The sequence below is a fragment of the Pleurodeles waltl genome, chromosome 3_1, assembly GCF_031143425.1.
Source record: "Pleurodeles waltl isolate 20211129_DDA chromosome 3_1, aPleWal1.hap1.20221129, whole genome shotgun sequence".
Taxonomy (NCBI): domain Eukaryota; kingdom Metazoa; phylum Chordata; class Amphibia; order Caudata; family Salamandridae; genus Pleurodeles; species Pleurodeles waltl.
In genome coordinates, this window is record NC_090440.1 from 864,468 (window position 1) to 879,326 (window position 14,859).

Sequence of the window (14,859 nt, forward strand, 5' to 3'; positions counted from 1 at the left end):
CAACTCTACTGTATGCTGTTATTTCATCTCTTTGTTTGGATTTAGTGTGGATCCGGTCAAGCGTCAAAGCCATCAGTGCAGGAGGGTGTCTCTACTTTGTAATTCTCCTAAGACCCCTTTAAAGACATCATACCTAGATTACTTAAAGAGGGTGGCTGATGGTGAACCTGGCACATGTGATGATCATTCCATGAAGAGTGAGTGGCCCTACCTTCCGTCTTCACGCATGGTCAGACAATGTCAAAGGAGGAGTGAGGGAGTACTATGCAAGCCACAAAGCACATCATGAAATAACTATGTAAACAAGAACAACATCTGAAGTTAGAGAGAGCACAGCTACACAACCACACCTTTCACACTCAGGGACTCCGTGCTTCTAAAAACACTGAACATCAAGGACTCAGGGAGTCGAATGAGCATTTTAAAACCTCCATGTTTGAAGTTATTGTCATGAGTATAGTTTGCATGTAAAACTGTATAACAATATCCTGGTTCATGGCTTACCAGATTTATAGTCCCAGTGCAAGAATTTAGGCAAATGGAAACAGGACTTACCACAACAGGAGCACCAGCCTATGAGTGACGTAGAAGAGAGAAAGAAAAAGAAAAATGGGTAAGTCTATGACAAGTGTACTTTAAAGTTCATTGATTTCTAACCAGAAACACCAGGTCTGACAAGCTGTTTAACTACTCCCCAGGATGTCTGCACAATAGACGCTTCACTGCATGATTCTACTACCAGATGGATGGGGGCCCGGTGGACGCTTCACCCCATGACTTTACTACCAGATCGACGGGTGCCCGGTGTATGCTGCGCTGCATGACTGCACTAACAGATGGATGGGTGCCCGGTGTATGCTTCACTGCATGACTGCAAGATGGACAGGTGCCCGGTGGATGCTTCGCTGCATGACTCTACTACCAGATGGATGGGTGCCCGGTGGATGCTTCGCTGCATGACTGTACTACCAGATGGACAGGTGCCCGGTGGATGCTTCGCTGCATGACTGTACTACAAGATGGACGGGTGCCCAGTGGATGCTTCATTGCATGACTGTACTACCAGATGGACGGGTTCCCGGTGGATGCTTCGCTGCATAACTGTACTACCAGATGGACGGGTTCCCGGTGTATGCTTCGCTGCATGACTGCACTACCAGATGGATGGGTGCCCGGTGTATGCTTCACTGCATGACTGCACTACCAGATCGATGGGTGCCCGGTGGATGCTTCGCTGCATGACTGCACTACCAGATGGATGGGTGCCCAGTGTGTGCTTCACTGCATGATTATACTACCAGATGGACGGGTGCCCAGTGGATGCTTCACTGCATGATTATACTACCAGATGGATGGGTGCCCGGTGGATGCTTCGATGCAAGACTGTACTACCAGATGGATGGGTGCCCGGTGGATGCGTCACTACATGACTCTACTACCAGATGGATGGGTGCCCGTGGATGCTTCGCTGCATAACTGCACTACCAGATGGATTGGTGTCCGGTGGATGCTTCGATGCATGACTGTACTACCAGATGGATGGGTGCCCGGTAGATGCTTCGCTCCATGACTCTACTACCAGATAGACAGGTGCCCAGTGTGTGCTTCGCTGCATGCTGCACTACCAGACGGATGGGTGCCCGGTAGATGTTTCACTGCATGACTGCACTACCAGATGGATGGGTGCCCGGTGTATGCTTCGCTGCATGACTGCACTACCAGATGGACGGGTGCCCGGTGTATGCTTCACTGCATGACTGCACTAACAGATCGATGGGTGCCTGGTGTACGCTTCGCTGCATGACTGCACTACCAGATGGATGGGTGCCCGGTGGATGCTTCACTGCATGACTGTACTATCAGATGGATGGGTGCCCGGTGGATGCTTCGATGCATGACTGTACTACCAGATGGACGGGTGCCCCGTGGATGCTTCGCTCCGTGACTGCACTACCAGATGGATGGGTGTCCGGTGGGTGCTTCGCTGCATGACTGTACTAACAGATGGACGGGTGCCCGGTGGATGCTTCGCTGCATGACTGTATTAACAGATCGATGGGTGCCCGGTGGATGCTTCGCTCCATGACTGTACTACCAGATGGATGGGTGCCCGGTGGATGCTTCGCTGCATGACTGCACTACCAGATGGATGGGTGCCCGGTGTATGCTTCACTGCATGACTCTACTACCAGATGGACGGGTGCCCAGTGGATGCTTCATTGCATGACTGTACTACCAGATGGACGGGTTCCCGGTGGATGCTTCGCTGCATAACTGTACTACCAGATGGACGGGTTCCCGGTGTATGCTTCGCTGCATGACTGCACTACCAGATGGATGGGTGCCCAGTGTATGCTTCACTGCATGACTGCACTACCAGATCGATGGGTGCCCGGTGGATGCTTCGCTGCATGACTGCACTACCAGATGGATGGGTGCCCAGTGTGTGCTTTACTGCATGATTATACTACCAGATGGACGGGTGCCCAGTGGATGCTTCACTGCATGATTATACTACCAGATGGATGGGTGCCCGGTGGATGCTTCGATGCAAGACTGTACTACCAGATGGATGGGTGCCCGGTGGATGCGTCACTACATGACTCTACTACCAGATGGATGGGTGCCCGTGGATGCTTCGCTGCATAACTGCACTACCAGATGGATTGGTGTCCGGTGGATGCTTCGATGCATGACTGTACTACCAGATGGATGGGTGCCCGGTAGATGCTTCGCTCCATGACTGTACTACCTGATAGACAGGTGCCCAGTGTGTGCTTCGCTGCATGCTGCACTACCAGACGGATGGGTGCCCGGTAGATGTTTCACTGCATGACTGCACTACCAGATGGATGGGTGCCCGGTGTATGCTTCGCTGCATGACTGCACTACCAGATGGACGGGTGCCCGGTGTATGCTTCACTGCATGACTGCACTAACAGATCGATGGGTGCCTGGTGTACGCTTCGCTGCATGACTGCACTACCAGATGGATGGGTGCCCGGTGGATGCTTCACTGCATGACTGTACTATCAGATGGATGGGTGCCCGGTGGATGCTTCGATGCATGACTGTACTACCAGATGGACGGGTGCCCCGTGGATGCGTCACTGCATGACTGCACTACCAGATGGATGGGTGCCCGCGGATGCTTCGCTGCATAACTGTACTACCAGATGGATTGGTGTCCGGTGGATGCTTCGTTGCATGACTGTACTACCAGATGGATGGGGGCCCGGTGGATGCTTCGCTCCATGACTGTACTACCAGATGGACGGGTGCCCGGGGGATGCTTCACTGCATGACTGCACTACCAGATGGACGGGTGCCCGGTGTATGCTTCGCTGCATGACTGCACTACCAGATGGACGGGTGCCCGGTGTATGCTTCACTGCATGACTGCACTAACAGATCGATGGGTGCCCGGTGGATGCTTCGCTGCATGACTGCACTACCAGATGGACGGGTGCCCGGTGTATGCTTCGTTGCATGACTGTACTACCAGATGGATGGGTGCCCGGTAAATGCTTCACTGCATGACTGCACGACCAGATAGACGGGTGCCCAGTGTGTGCTTCACTGCATGACTGTACTACCAGATGGATGGCAGCACGATGGATTCTTCACTGCATGACTGCACTACCAGATGGAGGGGTGCCCAGTGTGTGCTTCACTGCATGACTGCACTACCAGATGGACGGGTGCCCGGTGGATGCTTCGCTCCATGGCTGTACTACCAGATGGACGGGTGCCCGGTGTATGCTTCGCTCCATGGCTGTACTACCAGATGGATGGGTGCCCAGTGTGTGCTTCACTGCATGATTATACTACCAGATGGACAGGTGCCCGGTGGATGCTTCGATGCATGACTGTACTACCAGATGGACGGGTGCCCAGTGGATGCTTTGTTGCATGACTGTACTACCAGATGGACGGGTTCCCGGTGGATGCTTCGCTCCATGACTGTACTACCAGATGGATGGGTGCCCGGTGGATGCTTCGCTCCATGACTGTACTACCAGATGGACGGGTGCCCAGTGGATGCTTTGCTGCATGACTGTACTACCAGATGATTGGGTGCCCGGTGGATGCGTCACTGCATGACTCTATTACCAGATGGATGGGCAAGCTCCTACTATACCACTTATATCATATAGCACTGTATCATACGAATCACAATACTCAGTTACTAAAAATAAATATCTCAGAGGATATACTCCCCTAGGAGGTAAGTAAAATACACAAAATATACACACAAACCAAAATCAGGTAAGTAAACAGTTAGAAAAATAGTGCAAACACTGTAGAATACAATAGGATGCAATAGGACACAATAGGCCTAGGGGCAACACAAACCATATACTCCAAAAGTGGAATTGCAGGAGGCTGGCCTGGCTTTTAGTGTGTACCAAGGGGTACTTATACTCTGTGCCAGGTCCAGTTATCCCTTATTAGTGTAGAAGAGGTGTTTCTAGCAGCTTAGGCTGATAGGAGGTAGCTATAGCAGAGCAGCTTAGGCTGAACTAGGAGACATGCAAAGCTCCTATTATACCACTGGTGTCATATGCACAATAGCATAAGAAACCACAATACACAGATATACTAAAAATAAAGGTACTTTATTTTTATGACAATATGCCAAAAGTATCTCAGTGAGTACCCTCAGTATGAGGATGCCAAATATACACAAGATATATGTACACAATACCAAAAATATGCAGTAATAGCAAAAGGAAGTAATGCAAGCAATGTAAAGATACAGTAGATTGCAATAGGAGCACATAGGTATAGGGGCAACACAACCCATATACTCCAAAAGTGAAATGCGAACCACGAATGGACCCCAAACCTATGTGAGCTTGAAGAGGGTCGCTGGGACTGTAAGAAAACAGTGAGGGTTAGAAAACTAGCCCACCCCAAGACCCTGAACAGTAGGTGTAAAGTGCACCTATAACCCCCAGAGAACACAGAAGTCATGATAGGGGGTTTCTGCAAGGAAGACCAACACCAGCAAAGCAACAACAGTGGATTTCCAGACCTGAGTACCTGGGAAGCAAGGGGACCAAGTCCAAGAGTCGCGACAATGTCGAGAGTGGGCAGATGCCCAGGAAATGACAGCTGAGGGTGCAAAGAAGCTGCCACCGGATGGACGAAGCTTTGGTTTCTGCAAGAACGAAGAGGACTAGGAACTTCCCCTTTGGAGGATGGATGTCCCACGTCGTGAAGAAGCTTGCAGAGGTCTTCCCACACAGAAAGACCGCAAACAAGCCTTGCTAGCTGCAAGGGTCGCGGTTAGGGTTTTTGGATGCTGCTGTGGCCCTGGAGGGACCAGGATGTCGCCACTTGGATAAGGAGACAGAGGGAGTGCCCAGCAAGTCTAGGAGCCCTCACAGAAGCAGGCAACACCCGCAGAAGTACCGGAACAGGCACTTTGAAGAAGAGTGAACTGGAGTCCACCCGAAGTCAGAAAAGGGAGTCCCACGACGCTGGAGGACAACTCAGGAGGTCGTGCTCTGCAGGTTAGAGTGTCGGGGACCCAGGCTTGGCTGTGCACGAAGGAAATCCTGGAAGAGTGCACAGGAGCCGGAGCAGCTGCAAATCACGCAGTACCCAGCAATGGAGTCTAGCGTGGGGAAGCAAGGACTTACCTCCACCAAACTTGGACTGAAAAGTCACTGGACTGTGGGAGTCACTTGGACAGAGTTGCTGAGTTCCAGGGACCACGCTCGTCGTGCTGAGAGGGGACCCAGAGGACCGGTGATGCAGTCTTTTGGTGCCTGCGGTTGCAGGGGGACGATTCAGTCGACCCACAGGAGATTTCTTTGGAGCTTCTAGTGCAGAGAGGAGGCAGACTACCCCCACAGCATGCACCACCAGGAAAACAGTCAAGAAGGCCCCAGGATCAGCGATACAAGGTTGCAGTAGTCGTCTTTGCTACTTTGTTGCGGTTTTGCAGGCGTCCAGAGCAGTCAGCGGTCGATTCCTTGGCAGAAGGTGAAGAGAGAGATGCAGAGGAACTCTGATGAGCTCTTGCATTCGTTATCTCAAGAATTCCCCAAAGCAGGGACCCTAAATAGCCAGAAAAGGTGGTTTGGCTACCTAGGAAGGAGGATAGGCTAGCAACACAGGTAAGAGCCTATCAGAAGGAGTCTCTGACGTCACCTGCTGGCCCTGGCCACTCAGAGCAGTCCAGTGTGCCAGCAGCACCTCTGTTTCCAAGATGGCAGAGGTCTGGAGCACACTGGAGGAGCTCTGGGCACCTCCCAGGGGAGGTGCAGGTCAGGGGAGTGGTCACTCCCCTTTCCTTTGTCCAGTTTCACGCCAGAGCAGGTCTGGGGGATCCCTGAACTGGTGTAGACTGGCTTATGCAGAATTGGGCACATCTGTGCCCAACAAAGCATTTCCAGAGGCTGGGGGAGGCTACTCCTCCCAAGCCCTGACACCTTTTTCCAAAGGGAGAGGGTGTAACACCCTCTCTCTGAGGAAGTCCTTTGTTCTGCCTTCCTGGGCCAAGCCTGGCTGGACCCCAGAAGGGGTTGGCAGCAGCAGCTGCAGTGAAACCCTGGGAAAGGTAGTTTGGCAGTACCAAGGTCTGTGCTAGAGACTCGGAGGATCATGGAATTGTCTCCCCAATGCCAGAATGGCATTGGGATGACAATTCCATGATCTTAGACATGTTACATGGCCATGTTCGGAGTTACCATTGTGACACTATACATAGGTACTGACCTATGTATAGTGCACGCGTGTAATGGTGTCCCCGCACTCACAAAGTCCAGGGAATTTGTCCTGAACGATGTGGGGGCACCTTGGCTAGTGCCAGGGTGCCCACACACTAAGTAACTTAGCACCCAACCTTTACCAGGTAAAGGTTAGACATATAGGTGACTTATAAGTTACTTAAGTGCAGTGGTAAAGTCTGCAGTGGCAGGCCTGTGTAAGAATTGTCAGAGCTCCCTATGGGTGGAAAAAGAAATGCTGCAGCCCATAGGGATCTCCTGGAACCCCAATACCCTGGGTACCTCAGTACCATATACTAGGGAATTTTAAGGGTGTTCCAGTATGCCAATGTAAATTGGTGAAATTGGTCACTAGCCTGTTAGTGACAATTTGGAAAGCAAAGAGAGAGCATAACCACTGAGGTTCTGGTTAGCAGAGCCTCAGTGAGACAGTTAGTCATCACACAGGGAACACATACAGGGCACACTTATGAGCACTGAGGCCCTGGCTGGCAGGGTCCCAGTGACACATACAACTAAAACAACATATATACAGTGAAATATGGGGGTAACATGCCAGGCAAGATGGTACTTTCCTACAACAGGTTTGAGAATATATATGCATGTATATTCATTAAAAACCCAAAGATTACAGGAAAGTTATAGTTACGTTCAGATTTTACTCGCACAAAACCAGAAATAGAAATTCAACAGTTATAGATATACTTTGCTCAAGAAACTAAAACTCTTACCCTAAGAAAGCTATATCTCGTACTATAGCTATAACTGTTGAATTTCTATGATTTTGTGTGTGTATCATTCCTGTAACTTTTGTTTTTTTTTAGTGAATTTCTAGTTTTTTTTAAACATTAAGTTATAATTAATTATCTTTGTTAATCCAACCCTCACTGTGCACAGCCTTCGGCCGGGCATGTCAGGAGGTTGGCCGCAGGGCCTATTCTTTTGCCAGACCCTGCAGCCAACCCCAGTAGGCACCCAAACCCACACCATGCATGACCTTTAGCCATGTGCAACAGGGGGTCAACTGCAGGGCTGCTACAGCCAGGCTCTGCAGCCAAACCACCGTAAGCACCCAACCCTTCAGCTGTGCGCGGTGGGGGTTGGTCACAGGCACCCAACCAAGTGCCTGAAATAGCCTTTGGGCATACTCTGGTGGGGGGCGGCCTGCAACCCAGCCCTGTGGCCCACCCACCACATGCAGGCAACCTGGCAGGGAAGCATGGAGCCCCCCGTTCCCAGGTCAATTACTTCCCCAGGGACCCCATCCCCCCGGGCACATCCATATAGCAAATTGAGAGGGAGGCATACTCCCTCATTCCCGGTCTGATTGTGGCCCTGGGGAACCCCTCTACCTGGGCCCAGCCATAAAAAATGAAAAGGAGGGGGACATGTGGTCTCCCCTCCCCAGGCCAATGTGCACCCAGGGACCCCATTACCCCTGGGGCTTTTTTAAATTCATCATTCATCCTAAAATGGTTAGCACCACTTCCTGGTTCAGGTGGTGGCAGCCAATCATGTCTCAGATTGAGATCTGTCGAGATCTGCGGAAGCTCTGTGTCCCTAGATATACAAGGTTTTTGAGCATTATTAAAAAGACATGAGGGGACAGGGTTGCAATACCTTGACCTCTAGGCCTGGTGGGGTCAAAAATGTTTTTGCTCCCACGTTTGTTTTTCAAAAACGTCCACAGAGTGGGCCACATTCCAGGGGGAGAAATCATTTATTTTTAGTGGGAGGGTGGATGTGTGCCCCCCCAGGCGGATTTCTGCCCTAGTGGCCTCACCCCCTACTTGGCCTGGCAAGTGGAGAGGGTCACACAGCCCCCTTACCAGGGCTGATTTGTGACTCCATCCCCCCAGCCCAGTGCATTTTTCAAGGGGAGGAGGCATGCAGCCACCCTATTTGGGCCATTTGTGCCCCGGGGACTCCATCCCCTGGGGTCTGTTGAGTTTTGGAGGGTTAGGGGGCATGCAGTGTCCTTCCATGAGCCACCGTTGGCCCCATCCCCAGGGGTCTGGTGTATTTCTTAAGGGGAGTTCCCCCTCCCTGAGCATGTAAAGGTCCCAGGGGCCACGAGAATACAGTGAAAGAGAGGGGGTGACGCAGCCCATTATTTGCCCTAGGTACCCCATTCCCAGGTGCCAGGTCACATATAGAAAGACGAAAACACCTCTTGTGATTGCTTTTGTGCAGGAATGTTTTGCTGCCTGCACCATGGTGCACGGATGCCTGCGTTGGCACCAAGCAGCGGTGTGGGCGCTAGGGCAGGGGGAGAGGGCATGAATGTGCTGTACCTTGTAGATATGGCACATTTCTGCCCTTCCCCAGTGGCGCAGGGTGCGCAACGAGCCACTTGAGGCGCCGTCCTGTGCCAAGGTCTTGTAAACGAGGCCGTTATTGTTTTTACCCCACTCCCTCCTCAGGTACGTCTTAGTTTGTGCCTTGCATTTGCATCCTGCCAGAAAGTTCCTGCTGTCCGGACCCAGCTGGAGACATCCTCTGCTTCCTTGTTTGAATCTTGCCGGAACGCGAGAGGTGAGGGCGTTCCCTGGATGTGGCTAAGAACTCTACAATGTCACATGACCAGTGCCTTAATTTTCTGTCCTCTTACCTCTTTATTCCTCTCCTCTTGCGGTGGCCATGTAGCAACCGAAAGTACGGCCCGTGGGCGCTTGCGGCTCTCCTGGCCTATAGTACGGCCCGTGGGCGCTTGCGGCTCTCCTGGCCTATAGTACGGCCCGGGGGGCGCTTGCGGCTTTCCTGACCTATAGTACGGCCCGGGGGGCGCTTGCGGCTTTCCTGACCTATAGTACGGCCCGGGGGGCGCTTGCGGCTCTCCTGGCCTATAGTACGGCCCGGGGGGGCGCTTGCGGCTCTCCTGACCTATAGTACGGCCCGGGGGCGCTTGCGGCTTTCCTGACCTAGAGTACGGCCCGTGGGCGCTTGCGGCTCTCCTGGCCTATAGTACGGCCCGGGGGGCGCTTGCGGCTCTCCTGGCCTATAGTACGGCCCGTGGGCGCTTGCGGCTCTCCTGACCTATAGTACGGCCCGTGGGCGCTTGCGGCTCTCCTGGCCTATAGTACGGCCCGGGGGGCGCTTGCGGCTCTCCTGGCCTATAGTACGGCCCGCGGGCGCTTGCGGCTCTCCTGGCCTATAGTACGGCCCGGGGGCGCTTGCGGCTCTCCTGACCTATAGTACGGCCCGTGGGCGCTTGCGGCTCTCCTGGCCTATAGTACGGCCCGGGGGGCGCTTGCGGCTCTCCTGGCCTATAGTACGGCCCGTGGGCGCTTGCGGCTCTCCTGGCCTATAGTACGGCCCGGGGGCGCTTGCGGCTCTCCTGGCCTATAGTACGGCCCGGGGGCGCTTGCGGTTCTCCTGACCTATAGTACGGCCCGGGGGGCGCTTGCGGCTCTCCTGACCTATAGTACGGCCCGGGGCGCTTGCGGCTCTCCTGGCCTATAGTACGGCCCGGGGGGCGCTTGCGGCTCTCCTGGCCTATAGTACGGCCCGGGGGGCGCTTGCGGCTCTCCTGGCCTATAGTACGGCCCGGGGGCGCTTGCGGCTCTCCTGACCTATAGTACGGCCCGGGGGGCGCTTGCGGCTCTCCTGACCTATAGTACGGCCCGGGGGCGCTTGCAGCTTTCCTGAACTATATGTGCGGCCCCTGGTCAGCAGCAGCACTGGGCTGCTTGTTACTCGACTCAGTGTTAAATACATGCACAAGCATTTATTTAAAGTTACTTGCAGTTAAAGAAAGGAAGTAACTAGGGTATCCGGCACCACCTAACTTCAGGAGCTCTTTCATTTACAAAGAAACCTTGCAGCAAACCTGTAAAATGAAGATAGTCTCTTCACAATTCAAAAGTGTATTTCATTAAAATGCAGAAACCTTTCACCTTAGTAAATCAGATTATATCAGTGCATTGAAAAGTATATTTTTTTAAAGAGACAGTTTTCACACACGAATTTAGAAACATTCATGGTCATGCCCCCCGCCCATGCCCCCCGCCCTGACAACACTGCCGATAGTGAACTAAGAGGCAAGTCCATTGTTATGTGCACCCTCTGGGGGCCGGGGTTGCTATTACACACAAACATTATAGTTTTTTTAAATGAAACACAAGAGAAGGTTTTCTAAAGTTCAAGTCCTGAAGTCACGTATTTACAGGTCCTCGTGTTTGATAATGAAGAAAAAGAAGGGAAAGTGAATTAAACAATTGCCGAGGATCGTACAATTTGACCAAGTGGGGAAGCCAGGAATTATTCCAGATTTTCTGGTTCCACATTGTTTAGTTCATTTCAGCCACTAGATACACAAGCTTTCCTTCCCCTACACCTGCTGTACCCCTCCACCCCCTGGTCTCCCCCATCCCTTCGAGGCCCCCCTCCCACTGGCATGAGGTCGCCCCTCGCTCACACTACAACGCAGACATCTTAGCCCCTTGGAACATGACTGTGAGTACCCATGCTCTACAAAGTCCCTTGTTTCATTCCGCTGTTCCCACAGAGTCCATGACACCCCGTATTGTCCATAACAGACCCAGGACGGAGGAAAACTGGAGGCAGAGGTGAGGTCAGTGCCTGTCCGCTCTCTCAGACCGAACTAAACCCAGCCCGTTTAAACTCAGAAAGCTTCTTAAAACTTGGTTGTTCTTTCATTAGTTTCTGTCTTACCTCAGAAGTCTCTGCAGCCTGTCTAAGGTTCGTTCTGCTGTTTATCTTTGTAACTTTCTAGTTTATGTGAGGTCCTCCCTGCAAAGCCAGGGGACTCTAAAATATGTGTAACAGTTGCTTTATAAGGAATCTAAATATATAAATAGCTAAGTCTTTCAGAAATTAGACTCATTGGCTTTGTCAATGCTTTGTTTTTTGGTTTTATGTCTTTTTTTCCTGACAGGCTTTTCTCTTCATGCTCCATCTCTGTGAGATGTGTCTGAAATCCATGGACTATGCCTCGGCGGGCCAGGAGTTGACTCAAGAGGTCCTTGTGATGAAGATTTCTTCCAGGATGTTACATACATGAATATGAGTTTGTGAAGGGAATCCCAACACAGCCACCTTCATTTTGTGAGCCCAGATTTTTCCCTGTGCCCTAATACAGCCCAGCGATCAAAGATTCCTAGGAGGGAGACCTAGGTAAGGAGCCCCAGACTTTTCTGGGAAATCTTATTATTTGTTTAAATGTGTTTTCTACTGCTACCCGTGCCTGTTTACTGTAGACTCTCTGTGTTTCAGGCAACTTGGCCTTTTTAAAGTGCTGTTTTTAAGCCGGGACTGTTTGAATTTTCCCTCCTAGTCTGTGGCAAAAGACTGCATAAAGCGCCCCACCTCCCCCTTTTTTAAGTAAAAAGGCTACATACACCCCAGTGGCTCAGGAGACTGCTTAATCTGTTTCTGTGATTTAAATTGTGTTTAGAAACTGTCTGCATGACCTGTTTTTGCCTTGAAAAAGCCAAATTCATGAATGGCAACAGGCAGTATTTCAGGACCTGGAAAGTAGACCCTGCTAGCTCGGAAGAGTGGATTCAGCCTGTTTGTATCCAAGGAGATTCAGAATAGAGCAGCAGCTCCCTCCTCTCCTCCCACAGGGGCCTGCTGATTGGCTCTCTGTGATGCAGGCAACCTGAGCCCTCCTCCCACACCTGCTCTGGCCCTTTAAAGTTTGTGGAGAGAACCCAAACACAGCCACCTCCATTTTGTTAGCCCAGCTTTTTCCCTGTGCCCCAATATAGCCCAGTGATCAATGATTCCTAGGAGACCTCAGACTTTTCTGGGAAATCTTATTATTTGTTTAAGTGTTTTCTGCTGCTACTCGTGCCTATTTACTGTAGACTCTGTGTCTTAGTCTCTCAGCCACCAAGTCCACCACCGACACACAAACACCCAACAAAATGCCCCCTAAGCCTGCTAGAAGTGGAACACTATATGGAAAAACAGAACTATTGTGACCCTCATACACAGTTATCACAACTAACAACACACCTGCTACAAGCTCAACATATACTGCTCACCCTTCTAAACAAAACAACACCGCCACTAACACACTTTTTCTAAAATGCCAGCTCATAAATGCTTGATCACTCTAAAAAAAACAAGCACCACATCTACGGCCTGCTCACACACACACAACCTGACTTACTATTCATAACAGAATCATGGTTGGAAGATGTCATGGCCCCACTGTTGCATGAAGCCGTTCCTCTGGGCTATCAAACCATCACACAAAGCCGGGCAATAGGCAAGAGAGGAGGAGGACTAGCTATTATATTCAAACAAGCAATAAATCTCAGTAAAACAGACAACATTTTTATACAAGATTCTGAAGTCCTCCTCACCAGATGCCTCCCTACTCCAGCTTCCTCCTGTAACTTTCTCCTCCTTTACAGACCTCCACCCAACAACTCAGCACTCCCAGATGCTTTTCTAGATACAGTCTCAAACCTTATTACATTATACTCAAACCTATGCATTCTTGGGGCCTAAATATTTGGTTTGACAGCCCCAATATGCCCCATCCAAAAGCTATCACCACTGGCCTAGTCGCATTGAACATCCATCAGATTGTACACAATCCCACACACATTGCTGGACACATCATATATGTCATTTTTGCTAAGCCTGAACTAGTTACCATTCATAGCATCATGCCAATCACATGGTTAGACCACCATTGATACCTTTCTGGCATAAAACACCACAAATCAACACACCCCACTGCTACTTACATATATGCACCTATCGACCATTGAGCAAACTCAATTTTGATGACTTAGAAACACAACTAACAGCCATCACAAATCTAGATACAATTAATTGTATTCCAAAACTTTATGAGTGGCTACAGGAAGCTTTTGATACATAAAACTAAACAAGACAGAAGAAAACCAACGCCTTGGAGAAACACAGAACTTAAAAAGATAAAGCAACAAATCAGAAGGTTGCAGCGGACCGGGCCCAAAACAAACAACATTCAAAACAAACTGCAGCTACACAAACTTAACAGAATATACAAATCATCATTCAAAAAAGCTAAAAAAAAAAGGTACTACTCAGACAGAATTCAAAATGCCAAATCTGCAACCAAAGAATATTATAAAATTCTCAATGAATTTCAAACACCTGAATACATGATGGAAGTCATCCCACTACTCAAGATTTCACAAACAAACTGGCAACTCATTACACAACCAAGGCAGACACATTGGACTCCTTTTTAAAACAGAAGAAAACCATCAGCACCAACCCCTTTCCTACCATCCCCTCTAAGAATAAACTAACCCAGCTTCTACAGTCCTTCAAACAAATATCACAAAGTGAATTTATGGATTTGGTCAAAGCAAGCAGGCTTCCGGTTGCCTTTTTGACCCTCGTCCACCACACATCTTCAAGAACATTCTTTTATCTACTTCTGCTGTCATACCTGTAAGAAGAATCATCAACAACTCTTTAACTACAGAAACTTTTCCTGTAGACCAAAAAAAGGCATACATACGACTGTTATTAAAGAAAACAAACCTAGACCCGCAGGACCCCAACAACTACAGACCAATCACAAATGGACCTCTCCTGGGCAAACTGATACAAAGAGCAGCATTCGCCCAAATGTCACATTTCATTGAAGACAATTCCATACTTTCAGACTTCCAAACTGGATTCCGCCCAGGAAGAGGCACTGAATCGGCACTGATAGCAATCTGGGATGATCTTAAAAAGACAGTCGACCGCAATGGAGTTGCTGCACTAATTCTCTTGGACCTCTCAGCTGCCTTTAATACAGTTGACCATGGCACCCTAATTCAAAGACTCCATTTAGCTGGCATTGAAGGGACTGCTCTTGACTAGATTACATCCTACCTTCAAAACAGAACTAACATTATCTATTCTCCCCCCTTCTCGTCCAAACCGTACCTCACAAAAGCAGCGGTCCCCCAAGGATCAATCATCTCACCTTTGCTTTTCAACATCTACATGATATCATTACCAGAACTGATCAATGACTTTCAACTCACATGCTACAACTATGCAGATGACACACAAATATAACTTAAATTGGAATGCCCCAAAGACATTGAAAAGTCACAAATCTTCAGTTGCCTCAGAGCCATTCATCAGTGGATGA

General features: G+C 50.0%; 1 long non-coding RNA gene across 1 annotated transcript in view; it reads right to left on the bottom strand.

The window, feature by feature from the left end:
* Window positions 1–497: 497 nt before the first annotated feature.
* The window catches only part of LOC138285951 (uncharacterized), a 79,837-nt gene continuing 65,475 nt past the window's right edge, over window positions 498–14,859 (bottom strand). The window contains exon 3 of the long non-coding RNA XR_011201664.1: window positions 498–573. This is a non-coding gene — a long non-coding RNA (uncharacterized lncRNA). The remainder of the gene's footprint in view (window positions 574–14,859) is intronic.